The sequence below is a fragment of the Armigeres subalbatus genome, chromosome 3 (assembly GCF_024139115.2).
Source record: "Armigeres subalbatus isolate Guangzhou_Male chromosome 3, GZ_Asu_2, whole genome shotgun sequence".
In the NCBI taxonomy this organism is placed as follows: domain Eukaryota; kingdom Metazoa; phylum Arthropoda; class Insecta; order Diptera; family Culicidae; genus Armigeres; species Armigeres subalbatus.
Window position 1 is genome coordinate 210,362,694 of NC_085141.1, and position 23,887 is coordinate 210,386,580.

The 23,887-nt window shown below is 36.5% G+C and overlaps 1 protein-coding gene across 6 annotated transcripts in view; it reads left to right on the forward strand.

Annotated features, from left to right (window-relative positions):
* The first annotated feature begins 702 nt into the window (after positions 1–702).
* Positions 703–23,887, forward strand: part of LOC134228053 (uncharacterized) — a 229,213-nt gene continuing 206,028 nt past the window's right edge. For 2 of the 6 annotated variants that reach the window (XM_062709818.1, XM_062709819.1), the window contains exon 1: positions 1,803–2,702. The gene's annotated coding sequence lies outside the window, so the exon portion shown is untranslated. Of the gene's footprint in view, positions 853–1,801; positions 2,810–23,887 lie in introns of those variants that run through there. The other 4 variants (XM_062709817.1, XM_062709815.1, XM_062709814.1 and 1 more) reach the window with 4 other exon arrangements.

Sequence of the window (23,887 nt, forward strand, 5' to 3'; positions counted from 1 at the left end):
TATGTTCCAAGTGAAATGAAATACTTATAACAAAATAATTACCTACATACATTCCACTAAAGCCCTCAACATATAATTTTCTATTGAATAAGTAATGCTCGTTAGTCATTCGTTTCCGAACAATCAGCTGTTTTGAATACGCTCATTACCATGCGATTCTGTAATTATTACTCATTGACCCGTTATCATGCAAGGAAGCAACCACCGCCCTCGTAGGTGAATGGATGATCCGTGCTCTTCCATTCTAGTTTTTTCTTCCATTCCGAAGTCTTCTCTCTATTCACAAAAATTATAATAATACGAAATTATGGAACAGACCAACGAAACGAAGGACGGTTGCGGGAGGGTATAGTCGCCCCGACGGCTGCCAAACAAGAAAAGCCAAGTAACCAAGCGGGAGAGCAATAACCACACCGCAGCGCAACCATTAGCTAGAGCGAGCCAGCGAGCGGGAAAGGGCGAGCGAACGGACGGACGAACGAACGGCGGATCACCGCCGCCGCTACTCACCGCACACCACAGCAGGCGACGGCCAGCGGTATCTATCCTGATGTAGCCGAGCGCAGCAAGCCACGCCGTACAGCAGAGTGGAAGAAGATATTCACAAACACGTGTTCAGCTGTGGGCAAAACGGCCGTGGCGAGAGTGCCGAGCAGCCGAGAGGTGGAGTGGTGTGCGTATGTTTTCTAGTTTTTCGACTCGTCGAGTATTGTGTGGAGTAAAATGTCAGCCATTTCGCATTGAAAGTGGTTACGCTGCAAAATGTTCGAATCTGCTCCGGTGCTAAATGGACAGACGAAGTGGATAAAGTTTAGCTAAAGTGATAAGAGCAAAGTGAGTGCAGAAGTACCGGTAAGTAGACTATGGGTGAATAAGTACCAAATTTGTGCAATCCAAAAAATATGTTTTTGCTTTGGATCAGCGAACATCGGTACGGCGTAGTCGTTTTCAATTCTTATGCACCGTCTATCGGTGAAACGGTGAACTTGTTCAGATACTCACTGCTCGATGGGTGGACGGCCTGCACATGGGCAGTGTTGCCGACAGCCTGGTTACGTTACGGAAGGAAAAGTATTGCGATTGATTTAAAAGTACATAGGTAAAGTTATATTAAAATTGAATACTAGGGTAACAATTATTTTTGATGGCCTATAATACTTCGAATAACATGTAAAATGGAAAAAGCGGAATAATTCCAAATCGTCGGTACAAAAATATCAGTAGAAAGTCATCAATAGGTTCTCATCTGATATGAAACTTAAACCACTTTCTGCTAAATATTATTCTAAATTTATTAGAATTATTTAGCAGAAAGTGGTTTCATAGACTCAGGCCTAATAATAATAATATATACGGTTACAAGATTTCGATTTATCTCACGGTAAGCTTTGGTCTAGTTCTCGAAATGTTTAGGAATTTATGTCAATTGCAACTTCAGTATTACTGAAGTAATTTTATTTTGCAAATTTAAAAAATGCAAACATGCTTTTTAAATCATCGCTATTCTAATGATCAAAAAATCAGCAACAGTAGAAGTTTTCTATCGATTTGAGGGACTATTAAATTGGCAACAAATGTATCCAAAAAATCTGTTTATGGCTAAACATCGCCATTAATATCATGCACATTCTAATCCAGCTGATCTGGCATCCCTTCCTCCACTGTTTGTGGACTTCTTGCTGATGGTTTCTCTGCTCTCCGGTGCTGCTGCTACTGCATGGCATGCTGGTGTATACGTTTCGATGTAGGTACGTGGGACCGCGTGAACGACGAACGAACGGCGACGTATACGGCAGAAAGTAAAGTAGCAGGCCAGGAACAACCATCAATGCGAAGAAGTTGCTTGCTTCGTTCGACGTTTGGTTGAATCGGGCTTCTGGACGTCGCGACGACGACGACGACGAATGTGGGAAGGTATGGGGCGAAGTGTGAGTGCGCGAGCGAATCGTCAGCAGCAGCATTGAGAACCGCTCGTCGAGTGCGATTTGATGTTCGGGAAAAGAAAATGGCCGCCGTCGCGTGTGTGAAGATCTCTCGGGAACTCAGCACTTGGGTAGCGCTCTTGGCATAGACGGTTTTTGTTTTTCCACGTAATTTTTCACCTTCTAAGCGCGGTTCATCGACACGACAGACGAACTAAGTAAGACGGAGATTTCCTACGTTTCTGTGCTGTGATTTTTCGCGTGTTTGACCCGGATCTGGTCCCAGGGACGCGGCGGACAGTAGTGATTTCCGACCAAACCCAGAAAAACAGCAGAGAATAGACGGGGAGTTCGGCCAAATCCCGGAAGGCTCCGCGCGGAGTGTTTTGTGAGTTTCGGACGTCAGTTTCTATTCGCTCGGTTCCTCTTCCTTTTCCGACGATGGGTTCGAAGCGCAGAAGAGTGGCCTGCTGATGCTGACCAGACAGAGTGAAGTCGTCCCATCATTAGCCGGAGAGAAGTATTACGAGTTTTCAGTGCTTTTTGGTTCGATTTTTTTGCAATCCAAGAGAACCGAACGTCGGATTTTGCGGTTCCAGTTGGCACTGGCCGTAGTAGGCATTGGTCGTGTGAAGTGTTGGAAGAAGGAAGTGGGTAAAGGGGAGGACGCGGGAAGAACGCAACACAACAACAACAGCAGAGTAGTAACAGCAGCAGCAAGCAGAAGAAGAAAAGAGGCGAATTTCTGTGGGTCTTTTTCGCGATCCGGAGGAGGATGAAGTGAGTGATGGGCTGGATTGTGGAAAATTTGCGGGTGATTGCATCCAAAATAAAGTGCATCCGAGTGAATCCCGGAACTGTGGCCTGACCTGGTTCCGGAATTGAATGTAATTGGTGGAATTCGGTCGAAAAATGTGATACAGTGATGATGGTCTGGATGGCGTGAGCAAGTGTGATTTGGTGACCGAGCTGAGCTGGGCTTCCGCAAAAAAAGTAAAGGCTGGCAGGCAACGTGGAATATATGTTCGCGAATTTGAGTGAATAATTGGAAATCAAACCATCAACGGCAACATGACGATAATATCACATTAAATCAATAGTGATCAAATGGGGGGAAGGATGGCACCAGCTGGTGAGTTCGATACGCAATTTCCCCAAACATGTGACTCCGACTGTCGGCCTATTGGAACGCTTCCTGGACCGGTGCGGTCTTCTTGGCATCTTTTCTCTGCCATGGCATGTGATTGACCTCGATTGTGCTTTAAGATCGAATTAGGAATAATTTCGTCGTAACAAATAGACCTGATTGGGTCATAAAACTATGCGATTTCATGCGCCAACCATGTGGACGTCCACCACTACCACGTCGTGGATTGCATGGCGAAAATATGTTAGCATGTGGACATGTGATTTCGGGGGATTTTTTTTTTTAAGAAATCGGGTGAGACAATTTGTGACTATAATTCTGTTTGTTCTAATATTTCAGTGTTGAAACATGACAAAACACGATTTGTTATCAGATCTCTTGAAATATTGAAGCCTCATTGTGTTTTCTGCTTTGAGGTTTTAGAAAAGTTTTTAATGCCGTCATAGTATAATTAAACTACGACGTTACAGCATGTTATTGATTGATGAGTTTTTTCACACTAATAATTTGATGGTCAATTAGCATTTTCTTTAGATTGTATATGTGAGCTTAGTGCTTGAAGTTCTTTAAAATTTAAATAATTGACACAAAAACAGAACAGGATATAATTATTTACAAAATGCGTCCAATCCATCATGGAAGACGTATCGTGGAAATACGTGAAGCGTAAAATATTTGAAATACTGTGAACTATTCAGTCAGTGATGCGATTCATAAATAGTTGTATGTAGCATGTAGCATGGTTTTAATACTACGTACTTTTTGTGTATGTGCCCTCTGGAAAATAGGTATTTCATGGTTAAAAACGTATATATCCCTCACATGATAACTGTGTGGTTGGTGGTGAAGCGGATTTTGATTACTTCGCACTACCAGAAGTTTTCCCTAACTCAATGAGTAAATACTGCCTTGAAAAAAATGTAAGTTCTCCAAGTGAACATTTCAGTCAAGGAAAGTTAAAGGAGTTTTTACTGTAAGATTTAGCCATTTTTCCGTATTAGAAGTGATTGCTTATAAATTTTACTAGGAACTGAACGAAACTATCGAAGTAATATTTGAAGACACTCTCGATGGAATTTTTGAATGAATTTGGGAAAGAATTTCCAGAGGCATTAAAGGAATTACATACTAAACTAGTGTCCAAAGGAATTCTTGGTGGAATTTTCTTAAATTTTCCTGGAGGAATTTCATGAGTAACTTTAGGAAGAATTTCCGATAGAGAACCTGAAAGGATTTTTGAGAAAAAATCCTAATGGAATTTTTGGATGGATGGATTTGCTAAAGGAATTTTCGAAATAATTACTTTAGAAATTTTCAAAGGAATTTCTTAAGGTAGTCCCAAACGAATTAATACGATAGTTTTATATGAATTCCTTCGAGGAATTCCTAAAAAATTCTGAATCAATTTCTAAATAAATTCTGAATCAATTTCTAAATAAATTCTCAAAGGAATTTCTTAAGTTAATTTTAATGGAAATTCTCGAGAAATTTACAAAGGTATAAAACATTCATGGCAAAGTTGCTAAAAGTAATTCTCAAGAAATGTCCGAAGGAATTTCCGTTTAAATTACTCGATGAATTTACAACGAAACACCCGAAGCCATATGTTTACGAATTCCTGAAATAATTTCGGAAGAAATTCTTGAAAGAATTTCTGAAAGAGTTCTCAAAGGAATTTCCTGTGGAATTGCTCAATGAAGAAAATCCTAAATGATTTGTCGAAGAAATGTTAAAAGATTTTATGAAGGAATTTCCGAAGGAATACCTTTCCAGAGGAATTTCTAATATTTTTTTAGTTTTTGACTTCTGAAGTCGTAAAGGAATTCCCCAGGGAATCACTGATGGATTTTCTGAAGAAATTCTCATATGAAATTCTAAAACTGTCCTAAATTTCCATAGAAATTTTCTGAACAATTGCTTAAGAAGTTTTCTAAAGTTTTACTAAAGAAATTTTTGGATGATTTCCTAAAAAATCTAAATCTAAAGAAATTTGCAATGGAATTCTAAAATAATTTTCCTTAGAAATTCTCAAAGGAATTTTCAAAGGAGTTTCAGAAGAATTTCTTAGGAATTCCTAACTGAATTTTCGAAGGAATAACCCAAGATATTTTCGAAGGAACCTTTAACCCTCTCAAGCCCATGGTGTCTGTACTGTAGAGCACCATCAAATTTTCCACCTTCTAACCTTTAAAAAATTGTTTCAACAAAAAAAGGCAATATTTGGCACATCGTTATGCTTCCATTAGACTGCAAATATAATCAATTTTAAGTACACATATTTGAATTATTGAAAATAATCAATAGTTGTATTGATTTACAATCAAAAACTATTTTTTTCGTTCTCCACTAATTTTAGCTAGTCCAAATAACATTTCTTCTAGCATTTTTTTTCGAAGATGATTCCTTGCTATTGAAAACTTTGAAAAAAGTCGTGGGCGGGAAAACGTTAAAGAAATTCTAGAAGGATTTTTTGATCTATGAAGGAATTCATTGAAAAGTTTTCTATAGTTTCCGTAAAGAAATCTCTGCATAAATACATAAAAACCAAAGGAATTCTTAACAACAATTTGCTAAAGTAATTTCGAAAAAAAACGTGGCGGTTTCCAAAGAATTTTGCGAAGGAATTTCAAAATAAATTTTTGGTGAAATTTCTAAAGGAATTATCAAAAACAGGAATTTTCAAATGCATTTCTAAAGAAATTTGCAAAGCGATCTCCAAAGGAATCCCTAAAGGATTTTTTGAAGGAATTTTTGCAAGAATTTTCGTAGGATTTCCTGAAGGAATTTCTTAAGGAATTCCAAAAAAAAAAAATCATGCAGTTCTTTGGAAAGTCTTATTGTTTTTCTAAAGATATGACTGTTTTTATAAAGGATGACTAAAAAATTCCTGAAGAAAACTTCAAAGGAATTCTGAAATAATTTTGCGAAAAAAATCCTAAAGGTTTTCAAAGTTGTTTCAGAAGAATTTCTGGAGACATTTTTGATGGAATTTTCAAATGAATTCCTTACGACATTCATGAGACATCGCTTAAGGCATTCTATAATAATTCTCGAAGAAATTTCCGAAAGGTTTTACGCAGTAATTTCTGAGGGAATTTACAAAAAAAAATCATAAATAAATTTCCAAAAGAATTTTCGAAGTAATTTGCAAAACAATTGTTATCACGTGCTTCTTAGAATATTGTTTAAGAGCGCAAGCTGAGAGAAACGTAACTTGCATAAAGAGGTGAATCAATGGAATATTACTTACTGAAGGTGAACAATCGACATCAATTTCAGCACTTTACGAACATTGTTACGTCATATATGGCCTTTGGAAATGGGAGTAGGAAAACATGTGATGCATTTAAAATTCACTACGGGATTAAATCTATAATCATCTTAAGGCGTCTGCTAAAGTTTTTAAGAGGAATTTCTGAAAAAAAAAATCATAGCGAAAGTTCGTCTGGAATTCTTTCATTGAAAGAATAAATTTCCGGAGGATTTTTTTTAGGAATGTTTGAAGGAATTCTTGGAGAAATTTAAGAATGTAGGAAATTCCGCCAGAAATCCATTGGGAAATTCTCAAATCTTTTGAAGAAGTTTCCAGAGATTTCTTAGAAATTTCTGAAAAAAATTCCAAAAGAAAAAAATTTAAAAGAAATTTTCAGAACAATTTCTTAAGAAGTTTTTTACAGTTTTCATATTTCCGAATAAATTCCTAAAAAAACTCAAAGGAATTAAAAAAAAAAAAAATTCAAATGAATTCACGAAAAAATTCTTGATGGGATTCTTGAAGTAATTCGAAAAGTATTTCTTGAGAAATTCCTGGAAGAACTCCCAAAAAAAAAATCCAAATGAATTTCTTAAGACATTTGTGAGGAAATTACCAAGAAATTTCCGAAGAGAATTCTTAAAATAATTTGCAGAGAAATCCTTGGCGGAGTTTCCGAAGGATTTTACGAAAGTATTTTTGAAAGAATTTTTCAAGAAATTTACAGAAATTATTAAGGATAAAGCAATTTTTGAAAGTATGTATTTCCAACGAAATTCTTGCGGGAATTTCCGCATTGCTTCCTTAAGGTAAACTCTTTCGAGAGAAATTTTTGGAGGAATTCCTGGAAAAAAAAATCCGTGTGAATAACAGGAGAAATTTTCGAAGGAATTTTTGACAGAATTCCAAAAGAAATTTTTGAAGTAATTCGTGAAGGAAGTTCCGAAAGATTTTGTTTAATAATTTCCTGAGGATTTTGCGGACGAACCATTGTAGGATTTTTGAAGGAATTTCTTGATGTATGCCCAAAAGAATTTCTTAAGTTATTTACGAGATAAAATATATGAAAGATTTTTCCGAATTTCTGAAATAATATCTGGATGAATATTCCGAGAAATTTCTGGTGGAACATTCGATGGAGTTTACGAAAGAAATTCCCACATCTGTCTGTGGTGATGGTTTGCGTGGGAGTGCTATCAGATTGGACAAATCGACGTTTGAATCTTTGTTTACAAAATCACATACGTCCTTTTGAATAAGTACCCGAGATTTGTTTAACGGATTAAAAAAAACACCGTCTTCGACCAGAGATCGCGCAGACTCCACTAACTTTTCAATATAGTTATTACTGCTGAAGCCAACCCGACCAGTAGATAGTAACAGCTTTATATTGGAACTTGTTATTCTATTACACCAGCTACAACAGCGGTTGTTATAAAACATGTACCATTAGTAGTTAAAATTGTAACAAAATCTCCTCTAGTTTTAACAAAAATAATTCTAAATATATGTTGAACAAAAATATAACTCGATGTGTTACATGAAAAGTATGTTATAATATAACAAATTATGTCATTGAAAAGATTATGATTATCCATCCTCGAAAATCGATTACTTTTCTTAATGCGCGACAGGCGATCATTGTCCTCTTCTGTTGCAGCACTGGAATTTACCAAAGCATGTCTGAAGAATCCTCAACGCAATTTCCACAGGAATTCCCATGTACTTTCAGAAGATATTTTACAAATTCTTCGGAGGATTTAGTTGATCCTGCAAAATAAAAATCCCGAATAAATTACCGCCTAAATTCCTAGAGGAACTTTCGCAAGAATTCCAGAAGGAAGTTCCATAGGCATTCTCGGAATAATTTCCCCCAAAAAAAATGCTATTTTTCTAAAGTTTCAAGAGTAGTTGGAGCTCCGCAGGAATTTCAAAGGGAGGAGGATCCACCGCATGAATTTTGGAAAAATTTCCGCATAAATTAGCACACGAATGATGAATTTCTGTAGGAGTTCTCGGAGGAATTTTTGCCATTGAGCCTTTGAAGAAGAAGAACACAGGTGCTTTCGCGGAAAATTACGGATGTTTTTTTGTTTATGTCCCTGGAGAAATCTTGTCGGAATTTCCACATGAATTCCTGGAAAAAGGAGAAATTTATTTTTCCCATTAGAAGAATTAAGGAGAGTTTTCTGTGCAGAACTCGAACTCAAACAAAACAGCAGAAATTTCCGTGAAATTTCTGAAAAAAAAATCTACTGACATTTCGAAAATCTTCCTCTAAATTTTTCGAAGGAATTTTTGCCTCAAACTCTAGAACCATGTTAGATTTTTGATTATTTATTTCTGGCCGTGGACACGAATTCCAATATTTTTTATTCAAAAGTTTTATTCAGAAAAACAGAGTGTTTTATTACGTAATCTATTCGATGGTTTGTCTTGTGATCAATAATTACAACAAAGTTGCATAATTTATTGTTTCAGGAGAAATTACGGCTTCAGCAGAATTTTCTTATTATTGTCAAATTTATCGATAATCAAATATGATCTAATTTTACTTGAACATCCTTCATATATCAATGCATCTTGTGTCGAAAATCATAAGGTTTGATCAACCAAAACACCACTGACAATAACAGAATCAAACATGTCGAAAATCATCATCTCCATAAAATGGTGCTTATAAAAATATTTTTGTCTGAGGCATAGTTCTTGCTTACTTAGCCTCGGTTCTTCTATTCGTTACTCGATTCTTCTCAGATTTCATTTTAGTAGGCACGGATTCCAGTTTAAGCTCATAGAATAATAATATAATTGGGAATTACAAGATCTCTTTCCATGATGTAAATTTTGGATTTGAATAATGCTTTTAGAATCTTTTCAAAACATAATAATTCCTGGATTCCTTGAACAAAAAAAAATCAGTCTGATGTACAGGGTTGTTACGACTACGCGGATTTCGCGATTCTCGCGGATTTCGCGGATTTGGCGCGGATTCACATAATGATTTTAGGGTTTCGCGCGGATTTGGCGCGAATTTAGTTTTAGGTGGAAATTTAATAAATGAAATGCTAAATCTAAGGAAGTTTATTTGAAAATTAAAAAATCTATAGATGGGCTTTATTATCATTAGCAAGTGTTGTTGAGAACAAATTTACGTTTCAAGGTTATTAACATTATTTTTCGGATATGTCCAAGTCCTTATTTAATGGTATGCATTACACTCTCAAGCATTATTTAAACAAATGTTATGAGGAGAGATACGCCACTTGCTGTCATTTTAAATCCATTCTAAAACACGACGCACACAAACCATGTCTATTGAAGGACATGAACAGTTGAACACCCATTTTCATCTTGTCAATTTATTTGTAATTTCAAGATTTTTGTCAGTTCCTGATTGGTTGTTTCTTTTACGATGAACCACTCAGCATGATATATTATATCATTATTCAAAAGTCGTCAGGAATTCTATCATAATATTGTAACATTTTATATTTCCTTTATAACATTCATCTAGAACGAATAAGGGTTTATACAACAATTGAAAACATAAAAATGTTCTGTGATTTATTGCAGATGTCTCATTTTAATAAGTTCTTCCGCAGAAAGTCGATCAAAAATTAAAAGATTATTTCTGGCGGGTTTTCATGATATTTTCAGTTAACTCCGATTTTACAGGATTACCAACAGAAAACAAGAAACTTCCTTAAGAAGGTTCCACAAGGACCTTATGATGATCCGTGTATAAATTCCTTGCATATAAATTTCCACATCGTAAAGAGGATTTCTGCAGCATTAAAAACCCGCAAAAATATGAAGACATTTTTGGAGGAATTTCCTGGAGTGGTGACCGCACGAATGACTATAGAAAATCGAAAATGATGCCGCCTTGAATTTACAAAAGAGTTATAGGAGCGATGATCACAGAAATTTCTTCAATAACTGCTCAAAAATAGAACCGGGAGTCCCAAATGAATTACAAAATAATTTCCCAGGGGAATTTTTGTAAGAATACTCGGAGGAATTCCCACAGATAATTTGGAGCGACTTCTGCACTTCAGCAGATTCAAGGGCAGTTGGATTTCTGCAAATATTTCCATGAAAATTTTCGGGGAGAATTTCCAGAGGATGACCCGCAGAAATTTCTGGGATGAATCTGCGCATGAAAGATGAGTTCTACAGGAGTTCTCGGAGTTTTTGAATGAAATTCCAGTAAGAATGGTAAAAAAAGAATCTGCATGAACTTTTCGAAAAGCTTGTTACAAGAATTGAAGGAGAAATAACGGACTAATTTCTGTTGAAGTTTACGCAAATTATTCTGCCATATTTCCAAAGAAATTTCTTCTGAAATTTCTAAAAATGTTCTTTCGGAATTTTTGGAGGAATTTACGCTTGATTCTGACTTAAAAATCAACTGAGCTCTAGTAACTACGTTAGATTTTGTATTATTTGTTTCTTGATATGAATTCAAATATTTGTTTTACAGAATTTTTGTTTAAAAAACGGAGCTTCATTGTCTAATTCCTTAACATCTAAGCAAGTTTGGCTTGTGATCAATAACTACAACAAAGCTGCATAATCAATTACTTCAAAAGAAATTGCTGTTTTGGCAGATTTTTTTTTATATTTTCCACGTTTATCTTTAATCAATTTGGCCTTAACATTCATTTGTATATCAACGTACCTTGTGCCGAATTTTATAAAGTTCTATCAGCAAAAAAACCCTGACAATAACGGAACAAAACATGCCAAAGCCATCATCTACTCCAAAAAGCGATGCTTATGCAAATAGTTTTGACTGTTTAGTTCTTGTTCCCTTAGATTCAGTACTTCTAGTGGTGAATAAGGCCATTTAGAAGGTTTGTAATACTTACTGCGGTTTTATTAGTCCTATTGGCATTTTGATACAAACAATGTTGCAGTTTAAAATTATATTTGAAATCAGTAACATTGTAAAAAAAGAACTTGAAGAGAAGACTCAATAAATTGTTATACAAAAATCGACATTTAACGTGTATTTTCTTGGAATTTAAATCTGGATCGCCCGGATTTGGGGCGGAATGGATTCAATGTCGCGCGGAAATGGCGCGGATTTGGTTTTAGTCGGCGCGGATTTGGCGCGGAAAATATTTCAGGATCCCCGTAACAACCCTGGATGTAGTGCAGCCCTCCTTAAAATCGGAATTCAGCGATGAGCGATGATTTATGAGATTCCTTTATAAAACACACAGCTCTCTTTAAAATTGAATCTCTCAGTCTCAGCTTCTAAAATCTCTAATGAATAAATACTTTTGATACTGAATATTTTTATTTCTAATACCTAAACTGTTTCTAATAATGAACACTCATAAATGTGATGCATTATAATTTAAGTATTTTTATTCTGCATTCCAGAATTTCCAAAACAAAAAAAAAACAAATCCATCTTTATTTAGGAAAGGTTCTCGAATTGCAGGTGGAACCTTTGTAAAACTTGTTTATTGTAGATTACAGTCGATTATGTATGAAATCATTGCCAGACCCTTTTCATAAGATTTTTTTTCCTTGAGCAGGTGTTTGATCTTAAAAATCGTTTCTAAGTTCTCTTAAAACAAAAATTGGAATATTTCTCAAACAGTCTGGCATTTATTTGATCGGTGGTTTCGATGATATTTCTTATTTTTGATAAATCTTTTAAAATCTAAGCCAATTCGTTTTTAAATTTTATTTAGGACTAGCAGACCCGGCCCGTCTGGCCTTAGATTGACTAAATTTCTGATTTTTTGCATTACCAATTAATTTAAGTAGAATAAATATATTCTCCAGAAAGGGGATGGTGGATGGGTTTCGAACCTCCATAGAAACATTTCTTGTCTTAATGTCTTCATAAACCGTCACGTGCCAAATATGGTTCCATTTGCTTGATTAGTTATTGAGTTATGTAGACATTTGTGTTTCATTTGTATGAAAGCCCTCCCTTCCAGAAGGCGAGGGATCTGAAACTAGCATAAGAACCTTTCCCAGCCCCAAAAAATCCCTACAAACAAATTTTCACGCCGATCGGTTCAGTAGTTTCCGAGTCTGTAAGAGTTAGATAGAGATTCATTTTATATAGATTTTATATGATTAAGAAAGAGATAATGGGAGAGATCAACCAGTTCAACAATGTCTTAATAAATGACATGATCCTTCGGCTGGAAAACTGCTTCAAAAGTGATTAACTTGTCATGTTTATGAACCGAGGATTGAATACTTTCTTATACATATTCGCCGTGGCGTTTCCTTAACCTCAATCTACCTGTGCACTGGGTTTAAATTTGAGGAATTGGTGTTCGGACAAGCATACAACAACTAGAATTTGATTAGTTTAAACGAGTCTGATAATTTTATTTCCCATTTCCCATTTAACATAATTTTCATTTTTCGGGCCAGTGCACAGGTAAAAAGTGAGGTTACGCGACGCCACTGCACATTTGATAAAAAAAAACTTCCGATTCAGTTTCTACGATGAGGCAGTGGGCGCATGTTCCATGTGAGTCGAAGAAACTGCTTGGGTAGATTTTGAGCGCCCATGATGACATTAAAATAACACGAAAAACAAGCTGCTTCGAAAGGAATTATGCAAGGGTATCATCAAAGAGGTTCTACCAAAGACATGAAGATCGACCATAAGACTTCCTAAACCCATCATCAAATTGAAGCTCATGTAATGTTTGGAAACTCATTAATTGTTGGATCTTGTAGGCCATAGGCCCATAAAGATAGTATTCGGGGTTTTCTTGAAATGAGCTTCAGAATATGTAATGGTAAAAACTGTAGGTTGAAAATTTCTTGGTGAATGGTTCTGAACTTTGGCCCGCTCTGGCCTTTTGATTACGTTTCAGAAGCATTAGAATTGAGCATTTGGCACAAATTAGTAGGTGGTATAAGCCAAGTCTATTGTATGAGAGTAGAATCACTTTCATCCGTTACCACAGATGTTGATTTGGGACTAATCACTATCTCTTAGATGGAAGTAATGTACTCTCCAATAGTCGAGATCTGTCCTGGCCAAGTCCTTGCGAATGCATGAGGAAGGGGAAGGATGGTTAGTTGCACACTTACTTAATAAAGATACAGAGAACTCTACGAACTCTCATAGGTGCCAAGGGGCGTTTTGGGATTGTGTGGGAGGTTATAACAGTAAGAATCGTTTTGGTAGAACGTGAAATACAGAAAGAACTGAGATAGAAATACAAAGTAGGAAAAGGAACGAGCCTGAATTTGAACTCACGACCTCCTGCTTATAAGGCAGAAGCGGTAGCCACTAGACCACCGAGCTCGTCTTTTGATCAAGTTTCAGAAGCGTTCACTAAATAATCTTCAATATTTTAGGCGTTTAATATTCTTATGCGATCTTATAGGTCAAAATACATTTCCATCAGGTTTCTAATTCATCATCAACTAATAACAAAACTGACTCTTGTGAATGATGATTAACTCAATATTAATTTTCAAAGTGGCTAAGTTTTTATGGGCGGGATGCGAATGTCGATTTGATAAATCTCAGGTCTGATAGTACTTTTACGTGGATCAGAGTCATCAATACGTAGTAGAATGCTTCTGTTACATGTTGATGATGTTGGCCTGCGTGGAACTGCTGTTGGATTTGATTTCAAACATTGGACAGGCATACGTTGCGTTGTTCTAGCGCTAGTCAATCTAGTTTGATCACACATTGCGAACCATCTTAGAAGTCTAACTCCGAAGTTAAAGGGAATAATAATAATTAGACCCTGTAGCCGGTTTCTAACTGGTAAATGGTATTGGATAGTTTTTTACCTGGACTTCCTTCCCAGACAAAGGACCTTAAATTAAAATTTTCGACTTGACGAATTTGTAGCATAGTAAACGGGAACGAAGGCCAGCTTGATCCTTGTGAACACCTCTAGGTCTATTGCGGTGGCCATACCGCAGATGCAGTCAATTGACAAAAAAACATTTTTTTTGCATTGGGTCGAATTAGTAAACCGGATGTGACCACCCGAGCTACTCCATGATTCCCTGAATGCTGCTCCTTGCCACGTACAATAGGCCAATGTTTTGGTGGCGGATTATCATCAACGATAACGTTAGTTAGTTCTTTTATACCTGAACAGGTTGTTTAAAACACTGACGGATCGTCACAGAGTTTCGTTAGATGGGGTGAGCTAAGACAGGTTTCTATCTGGACATGAAATGTGTTCATGGCTTCAAATGGTATCTTGCGATATCCCAAAACTCTGATTGAATGTTTCTGGGCCGAATTGATTACCTCTCTCAGTCTCCCCATAAACTTTTGAAGTGGGGTCCAGGCGGGGATTAAAATATCAGCGTTTTTCGTTGTTGCTTGTTGGAGCATTCACTGACGAATGATTGCCGGAACAAATCAGCATTCAATAATCTGCTCGGGTTAAACAGTTAACCCACTTTTTTCTGAAAATACTTTGTCCCAGTCGTATTGGTTTTCGTTTTTCAAGGCCCATAATGTCTGATACACATTTCTCCACAGACCACCGCTGGCTCAACTAAACCAGGAGGGTCAAGCAACTTTGCTATGCAAAACGGAGTACACAGCTGGAATAACAATTACTAGCCTTCTAAGTGAGATTTCCAGAGTAAATCCAGAGTTTCGATAGACTGGTCCTTGTCGAAGTCCACAGAAGACTACAGAGCACGATTATCGTTCGGAACTACTTGAAGTGCACTTGGAATGTTGCTTGCCCATTCCCGGAATTGCATTCCAGCAAAGATCCCGAAGTTTTACCGCTTCAGCGACTGATGTAGCGCCAGACAAGAAATCATCCACGTGAAGACCGTTTACGGACTCCTTAATACTCCTTTTGTGCTTCTGTAGGAAGCATCGAATACCACCCAGACCTTGGTGGTGCTGCTTTCTTCACGGATGACAGAATGATGGAAGAAAGTATACTGGATCTATTTGTACTTTAGGATCCTCTACGCTTCAGAATCATTTTTGTATTGAGAGTAGTTTGACTTCCAAGGGTGGCCAGATTAGCAACCGAGGATATTATAAAAACTACTCATGAATGCTTATTTATGCTACGCAAATTGTATTCGTAACTTTATTATGCAGTAGAGAGCTGAATTTACGAAACGAGTATGTGTAGTGAACAATGGCATCACTTCAAAATGCAAAGCGCAATCTTATATCTGTTATCTTAAAAAAAATCTGTAAACACCAAAGTTTTGTTATGACCATACAAGGTGCAGATACACCATGCATCGTTTTGTTATCTTCCAGTAGTTACGAAGTAAAGGTATTGGTACTGCACCGGATGGATGATGATATTTCCTTCCTATATCATGTGGCATTGAATACATGTTATGACTCAATATAAAACGAAAAAACAAAATATCGACTAGATTGTGGTTTGTGCATTTTCAGGTCATCACTCATTGATTTACTGGAGTCTAAATATCTGTCAGTGTACGGGGTACATATCTAATCTAATCTGTACAAACAATTTTGCGTTGTGGAAAATTGAGGTCAATCAGCAAACGTGATAACTTTTTATATAACTAATGATTAGCAGGCATTACCAGCGTTTTGTGAAAGGCAATGAGATTAACATTTTTCGAACTTATCTTCGTTTGCCGTCACCGTTTTGAATTCTAAAATTAATTTTAAAAAACTTCTTATTCTAAGTTTCTAATTCTACTCCCCACCAACTTTGAGAGATTTCAAATCAAATTAAGCTTTTCCAGGTCTAAAATTTTGAAAGTGTGATGCAACTTTACAAATGATTTGATCACAAATTTTAAACCACATTTTCTTTTTTATAAACTTATTCATATGCGAGAACGGCAAGTTTGATTCTCGTTTGGTCCGACAGTGGAAGTAAAGGGAATAAAAGTGTAGATCTTCCGATAAGTTCAATATCATTTGTATTTTACCATTCAAATTGCATGGAATGACGAGTTCGGTCTTTTCCTTGATTCGAATTTCTTCCAAGAAACTACGCACCATAAAACTTTTTGTAGCGGTATTCAACCAAGATATCGTACTCCATCCATTCAACTGCAGCCACAACCCTCCAACCGAGTGAGTAGTTTTCTTAAAAGATGCAGCACCGAGAATTGGTTTGCTGTCTGGGAGGAATTCTGGCGTATCCTAGCCAAAATTTATTACGTTTTATATACTACCCTTATCCCCCATCGCTGCTACCGCCACGAGGCAACGACGACTGGGCGATAAGGAAGGATAATGGGTTCCATATCCTCCAACCCCCCCGCCCCATTAAAGTTAGTCAAAACGGTTTGGGGTTTCGGTTCGCCTCCACCAAATCAGCGCCCGAGAGCCGACGGATGGACCGACCTAGAGCAGGCGAGCGCTTGCTCGCTCGATGGCAACGCGCAAAAACTCAACCCAGCAGGGAAGCGAAAGTATGTCTGGGTGTGTCCTACATAAACCATCTTGAATGACGAAAATTATTGCCATTCCAGCGTAATATTCTTGTCTTGCTGCTGCTGCTGCTGCGATTATTATGGAGATGGAATCTCCATTTTGCCTTCTAGCGCAGCGATGCTATTATTATTTCGACCATCGTCGTAGCTCTTTCCATGACGTTTTTTTTTGCTTCGTTCTGTTTTTGCAATTACGTAATTGTCTGAATAATAGTTATATTTCCTGTTTTCTCGTTTGTTCCCGTTTTCAGCTTGCACTGCAATTCGGAAACGTTTTTCTTTGGGATCATATACGATGGACCTCAGAAAAAAAGTGCGATTAATTGAATCGATTGAAGAAAAAAAAACTGCTGATGGCAAACTCGGGTGAAACCATTTTCCGTAGCTTGGCATTGGTTTCAACGCTCCTTTCCAATTGAATCCACTTATTTCGATAGGCTTTCCGGCCGTTCATTTATTATCTTCTTTCGTAAGAAATGGTTTCAATTTCTCCGATTGGAAGAAATTGAATTTTTTATCCTCTTTGATTCGGATCGGATCTATTTCATTTTTTTTATATGTATGTGCCAATGACAGATCTAATAAAAACAAAACCGTTTTTTGGATTGCTTAAAATTTTGATTCAGTTGATGTCACTGAGGGAGAAATATGAAATGATTTTTATTCACTTTTTTTTCAAAATAATATTTTATGAAACAAATGAAACGCTAAAGCTTCTTTGCGGTATCTACGTATCTACAGATAACAATCAAATATTGTATATGTAGCACAGTAATTTAAATACATACATGAGTTGTCATGAACATTTGTCTAGGGATCAAATCATCTTTTAGAGTCTGAATTTATCATTCAGAGACATTATTTTTGTTATCTGTTATCTTGCGCTGGAGAAGCTAATCTGAGGGATGAAGGGGCTCGTGACCCACCAAATTGAATACTTTTCTTGAAATTAAAGTAGGGGAAATGACGGCTTTGGCAGGTTTTGTTCTATTATTGTCATGGGGGTTTTCTGTAACTAATTATGCTCGAATTTGGCCTAAACATTCTTTGCATACTAAAGAATATTGTGGCCGAATCTCTTGAAATTTGGTTAACAAAAACCCCCCTGACAATAATAGAACAAAACCTGCCAAAGCCGTAATTTCCCCTATGCCAAAATTGTTTTAAACTGATTTTCCGCCTTCTTTTCATATAAATTTTGAAGAAACTCCGTAAAGCATTCAACGAAAACTGCAATAGATATTTCTTCGCATGTTGCATCTTAAATTCCTTCAAAAAACAACAAGAGTTCCTTCGGAAATACCTTCAAAAATTATTTCGGACATTCCTCCAGGGATTCTATAGGAAAATCCATCGGAAATTACTTTGAAAATTGATCAGATATTCCTTCGGATCCTTTGAAAACTCTAGTAAAACATCTTAGTGGTTCTTTGGAATTCCTTTGAAATCATTGAAGAATGAAATAGCTTCCAGTGAAGATCCCAATCGAGTTTTCGGAGGAGTTTCTAAAGTATTTTCCTCAAGGGATTTCCGAAGAAGTCCTAATGAATCTTCCAAAGAAATGAATTCTCGAACGTGATCCTAAAGGATTTTTCAAATGAAATTTCGGAAGGATTTTAAAAAAAATAAATGATTTTCTAAATAGATTGACGAAATAAATCCTAAAAATCGGAGAAATTCCTAAATTAATTTTCGACTAAATTCCTAAAATAATACGTAAAGAAATTTTCAGAGGAATTCATGAAGGAATTCCCAAAGAAATTTTGGAAAAACATTCGGTGAAATTTGCGATGGACTTCATTAGGGAATTTTATGAGGTTTTCATAAGGGGTTTTCGAATTAATATCTGGAGCAAGTTCCGAAGGTTTTCTGTTTGAATATTCAATCAAAGAAATATCTGATTGAATTAATCTTCTCCGACAAAATTTGTCAAAATTGTCGTTTTATTGTCTCAGTCGATTCTTAGACTTTTTATATTCTTGTTCGGGAATGACTTTGCGAGCAGTTATTATATCTTTGGAACCAATTCTTCGACAAACTCAGTAAACGCTTGTAGTTAAGTAACGGTGAACTATATATAAGATCAAGACCATACGCGATAGTTCACTGGTTTATTTCTACACCATCAGACTAGACACAGTCTAGTTGATTCAATTCTCGTATATATTTGTTTTAACCATGCCCAGCTATCACTGTCAAATAATCAGAGATCGTAATGCTTACTAATTCCCACGAGCAAAGGATGCTCGCTCACGCAGATTTTCACCGAGAAATCATTTTGCGGGATAGAAACAAATCCTGATAAGGGATAGTTATTTATCCCTCACTGGCAGAGCCGCGAAAAGTTGATTTGCTCGTTTCCTTACTTCTTTAATCTTTCTTTTTATTCGTGCCTTCATCAATGCAAAAAAGTGGCCTTTATGGAACAAATAACCTATCCCAACAAGCAGTCACGTAGCCGTACGGCTAGAGTGAGCGCAATCCAGTGCCATTTTTGTTTGGTGTTCTGGGTTCGAACCCCGTTGCGGTTTTTTATAAACGCAAACTGAGAATTTTCGTGAAAAATGAGTGAGGCTAAGAATGATAAAACGAAAAAAGAATTTCATCAAGTAGGCACGATTTTCGTTTCTTTCAGACCTGCTCTAGAGAAAAAAGGAGCGAGAGAAATATGTTTCTCGCCACAGACTGCTAAAAAAGATTCTCCTTCGGCCTGAAAATCGCTTGTTTTCGTTCCACCGAAACGAAAAGTACTAACACTGCAAATAATACTGAATCAGTGTTGAAACAACAATGTCATCGTTGTTCCAACAAACGAAACAGTTGTTTCAATCGTACAAGATTCTTCTACGTGTATAGAAACTCTTCAAAAAGTCCACGAGGAATTTTCCGGTATTTCCACTAAACCTTTTCAGAATTTAAACATTTAACTTTTAATTTTTTACGAAAAGCTGTTTTGTTTTTCGAAATTTCGAACCTTTTTTTGTATTTCTATGGGACATTCTTTGTTTTGCTCATAGGAAATTCTTCAGAAAATTACTAAAAAATGGGAAAGGGTCGTTTGGCCGAAAATCATTCGACGGAAAGATATTTCGGGTGAAACGGTTATAAATGAAAAACGGCTTGACCAAAAATTTCATTTGGCCAAAGCGACAATCGGCCGGAAAGACCGTTGTCTCTAACAGGTTCTTTGGCCGAAATAGTCGTTTTGCCGAATGGTGGTAATGGCCGTTTGACAGAAAGGGCCATTTGGCCGAATGGATCATACGACTAAATGGCCTTTCAGCCAGACGGTCATTTCGGCTAAATGACCTTTTCGGCAAACGGTATTTTCGGTCAAATGACCTATTTGGCCAAACGACTTTTTCGGCCAAACGACCAAACGATATTTTCGGTCGTATATCCATTTCGGCTAAATGACATTTTCGGCCAAATGGGTCTAATGGTTTATTTGTCCAAACACCTTTCAGCCAAATGGCCCTTCCTGTCGTTTAGTCGAAAGCCATTTGTTCGAATGCCGCTTGGCCGAATAACACAATAAGTCGAATTCCATTTGGCGGAAACGTTTGTCCATGGTTTCGTTATCTCGTTGAGACGATAATGGTTTGATCGAAAATGTAATTTGGCCGAAAGCGACATACAGCTAGAGATGTCGTAAAATCTCGATAAATCGATTAGTAACTAATCGATTCTTGACGATTATTGAATCGATTAATCGTTGGGAAGTAATAGATTCAAAATTAATCGATTATCACAACAATTAATCGATTAATCGAAGTAATCGATTAATTTGCGACATCTCTACATACAGCAAAAAGCGACAATCGACCGAGCTCGTAATTCAGCCAACAAAGTTGTTCGCCCTAGCAACTCTTTAGGCTTAAACTGTCGTTTGGCCGAAAATGTCATTATGAGGACTAGATTATTTAGCCGAAAATGCCCTTTAATCGTTTTGCAGAAAGAGCCACTTGGCATGAAAATGACCTTTCTGCAAAACACTCCGACACTTTAGGCCAGATGTCCATTTCAGCAAAATGAGCTTACCGGCCAACAGATTTTTTCAGCAAAACGAACGGTTCGGCCGAACGACATTTTCAACAGTATGTACCTTTCGACCAAATTACATTTTCGGCGAAATAACTTGAGGCTAGATGGGCTTCTGCTAAATGGTTTATTCGGTCAAATGCCATATTTGGCAAAACAACATTTGAACCGTTTGTTTGAGAAACTGCATATGTAACATGTTTGGCCAGAATGAGATTTTTATATACTCTGAATCCTCTTCCAAAAATACGTATTCTGGCAAAAAATACGAAAAAAAATTTTGTTCAGGAATGTATGATTTTTTTTCGTTTGTTTAAGAAACTACATATGTCCACGAAGAGCAATTATGGAGTACTGCTTACAGTTTTTGCACTGGAAGTTCCCCAGGGTGTTGAGTTTTGCCAAAAACTATTGATCTGTATCGAAGAAATCGAAAGGTTCGTTGCCAATTAGTTCAAAAACAGTTTCTTGTTATTTTCTCGAAATTGTGTAAAATGGACCTATGCAGTTTCTCAAACAAATGATTCATTTGGCTTTCGGTCCAATGGCTTCCTGTCAAACGACTCTTTTTCGTTCAAACATTATTTTTTCAATGAGAAATTCTTAGACTTTCAACGGAAATCCTAAAACACGATATAAAGTTATAAAAAAGCGGGCAATCCTTTAGAATTTGCACTCGAAGTTCTGCTTTGACATTCTTTGAAAATAATTTGAATTGAAAAAAGTAGAAGCTGAAAATTGGTTTTTCGGCACCACCCTATCTAAATTTAGTAATTTTGTCATAAAACATTACCTGTATGAGATAAAATTGATATTATTTTGGCAAAAATGCTTAGAATTAGAATTAAATTTTCTACAACTTTGTAGAACAGTACGACCCCCTAATTTGAAAGATTTTAAAAATACATTTTACATAATTTGTCACAAAAGGGCCACCCTAATGACAACTTACCACAAAAATAGATCTCTTCTTGTAGATGATTTCTTCTGAAGACGTAAAAACTCCACCGCCACCGACGATTTTCGGACCGGCACACACCTCTACTGCCGTTCCACGCATAATTGTCCCATGTACTTAGGAAATCTTTTTAAATATGGGACAAATATGCGTATGACGGTAGTCTAGAACAATTGTGATTCAAATATTTACGCGCTCAAAAATAGAATTTTTGACATGCCCTCAAATAATCCGGATTATTTCCGGTATCCAGCGGTCTGAACATGAATTTAAACCAGTTTTCCAAAACTGTCCAACCCCTGTATAATCAATTTCGTGTCCAATTGGTTGAAAAAAGCAAGTAATTATTGATTTAAAACCAAATTTTTTTTTCGTTTCACTCTTATTTCAGCTTTGCCAAATAACTATTGTTCTAGCTTGTTTTCTCAAAAATGACTACTTCCTATTGAAATCTTTGAAAAAAGTCGTTAGCGGGAAAGGGTTAACTATTTTGCAAATCGCACACAAAAACTGATAAAGTGCTGCAAGTGTAAACCGGTCTGAACAGTTTGTTGATGTTGGTGTAAAATCGGACGAATGTTTGGCCAAACTTCAAAAATAACACCTTTTAGATTTTTTGTTTTTAATTTTTAAAATGGTGAGAGGTGAATAAATTAAAGAATCGATTGAGTAAAAAAAATTGACGGGAAAGGCCCATTTTCAAAGGATTTTCTGAATGTGCTTCCGATTTCCCGGAGCAAATTTTGAAGGAGTTCTTGGAGGCATATCCAAAGGAATTCTTGAAGAAGTTTAGGAATGTCGGAAACTATCACTGGTGTTCCTTGCGAAGTCCCTTCAGGAATTCGTTCGTAAATTCCTAGAATTTCGTCCTAAAATTTTAGAAGGAATTCCTGAAGAAAAAATCGAAGGAACTAAAAAAAATCACACTCACTCCAAATGTACAAATCTAGACCAACATTTGAAAAGGGCGTAACAACCAAAATTTATTCCTTATGATTCTTCGTCCACATATAAAGCTATATATGTAGACGAAGAATCAAAAAGAATAAATTTTGGCTGTTACGCCCTTTTCAAATGTTGGTCTAGAAATATACTAAACGCTCATAAGACCAGACCAAAATCTTTAGATTTCTCTGTTACTACATTTGTTGATCAAAAATTTTAAAGCGATTATTCATGTTTTTGCCTTTCTCCTGCAACAAAGATGTACCAATAAGCTATAATATCACCCCAAAAAACGAACTTCTGATAGAAGGTCCGGAGACCCACAGTGGTATATGCCAATCGACTCAGTTCGTCGAATTGAGGTGATGTCTGTATGTGTGTATGTACAAATATTGTGCACACTTTATGGAACTTGTCATTGTTCACTTCTACTCGACGAGGAATTCGGTCCCATTGATTGCCATTTTTGCTATTAAAAATTGGACCGGTCGGACAAGCATTGTTTGTTGCCAAGGACTCTTTGGAAAGCAAAATAAAATTGAATAAAAAGATTCAATTCAAGGGATTTTTTCAAATGGGAGTAATTTGACTTTAGTTTTCAAAACAACTATTGTGCGCTTCACTCAAACTATTTTCGTCAACTAATGTGCCCAGAAGAAAGTATGGATTGCAATTTATCTGGTAGTAACGTTAGTTACACTACACATACTATATGCTGAATATAGAGAGTATTGTATGTTTCAAATTTCAAGGTCAAATATAGTTACGCCTATTTGAAAAAAAAGTTTCTATAAATCTTCAAACGTGGTTTCCATACGACATATTTTAGTCGAAATAGTGATAATTAATTATACAAATTTTGAACTTCTAAGTAATGAAATTATTTTTCTAATATTTTTCTTCGAATACCACAAACATTCGGCAACGTTGATGATTTGTCATTCTTGGGTGATGTACAAAATGGATTCAAACGTAATCGCCGAAGATTCATCCTCGTGTCACGTACACACCGCTGCTTGTCATCCTGACCTTCTGCCCGAATGTTTTAGAATTGTTATGATTTTTCCTCAAGTCACTCCATGTGCTCTGGTTATTAACGCGAACGACAATGCCGGTAGTCTGTCTGTGTGTAGAAGGATGAAGGGTACAACAATCTGACTGACTCATGCGAGTTGATTGCGTTCTTTTATTCCGCA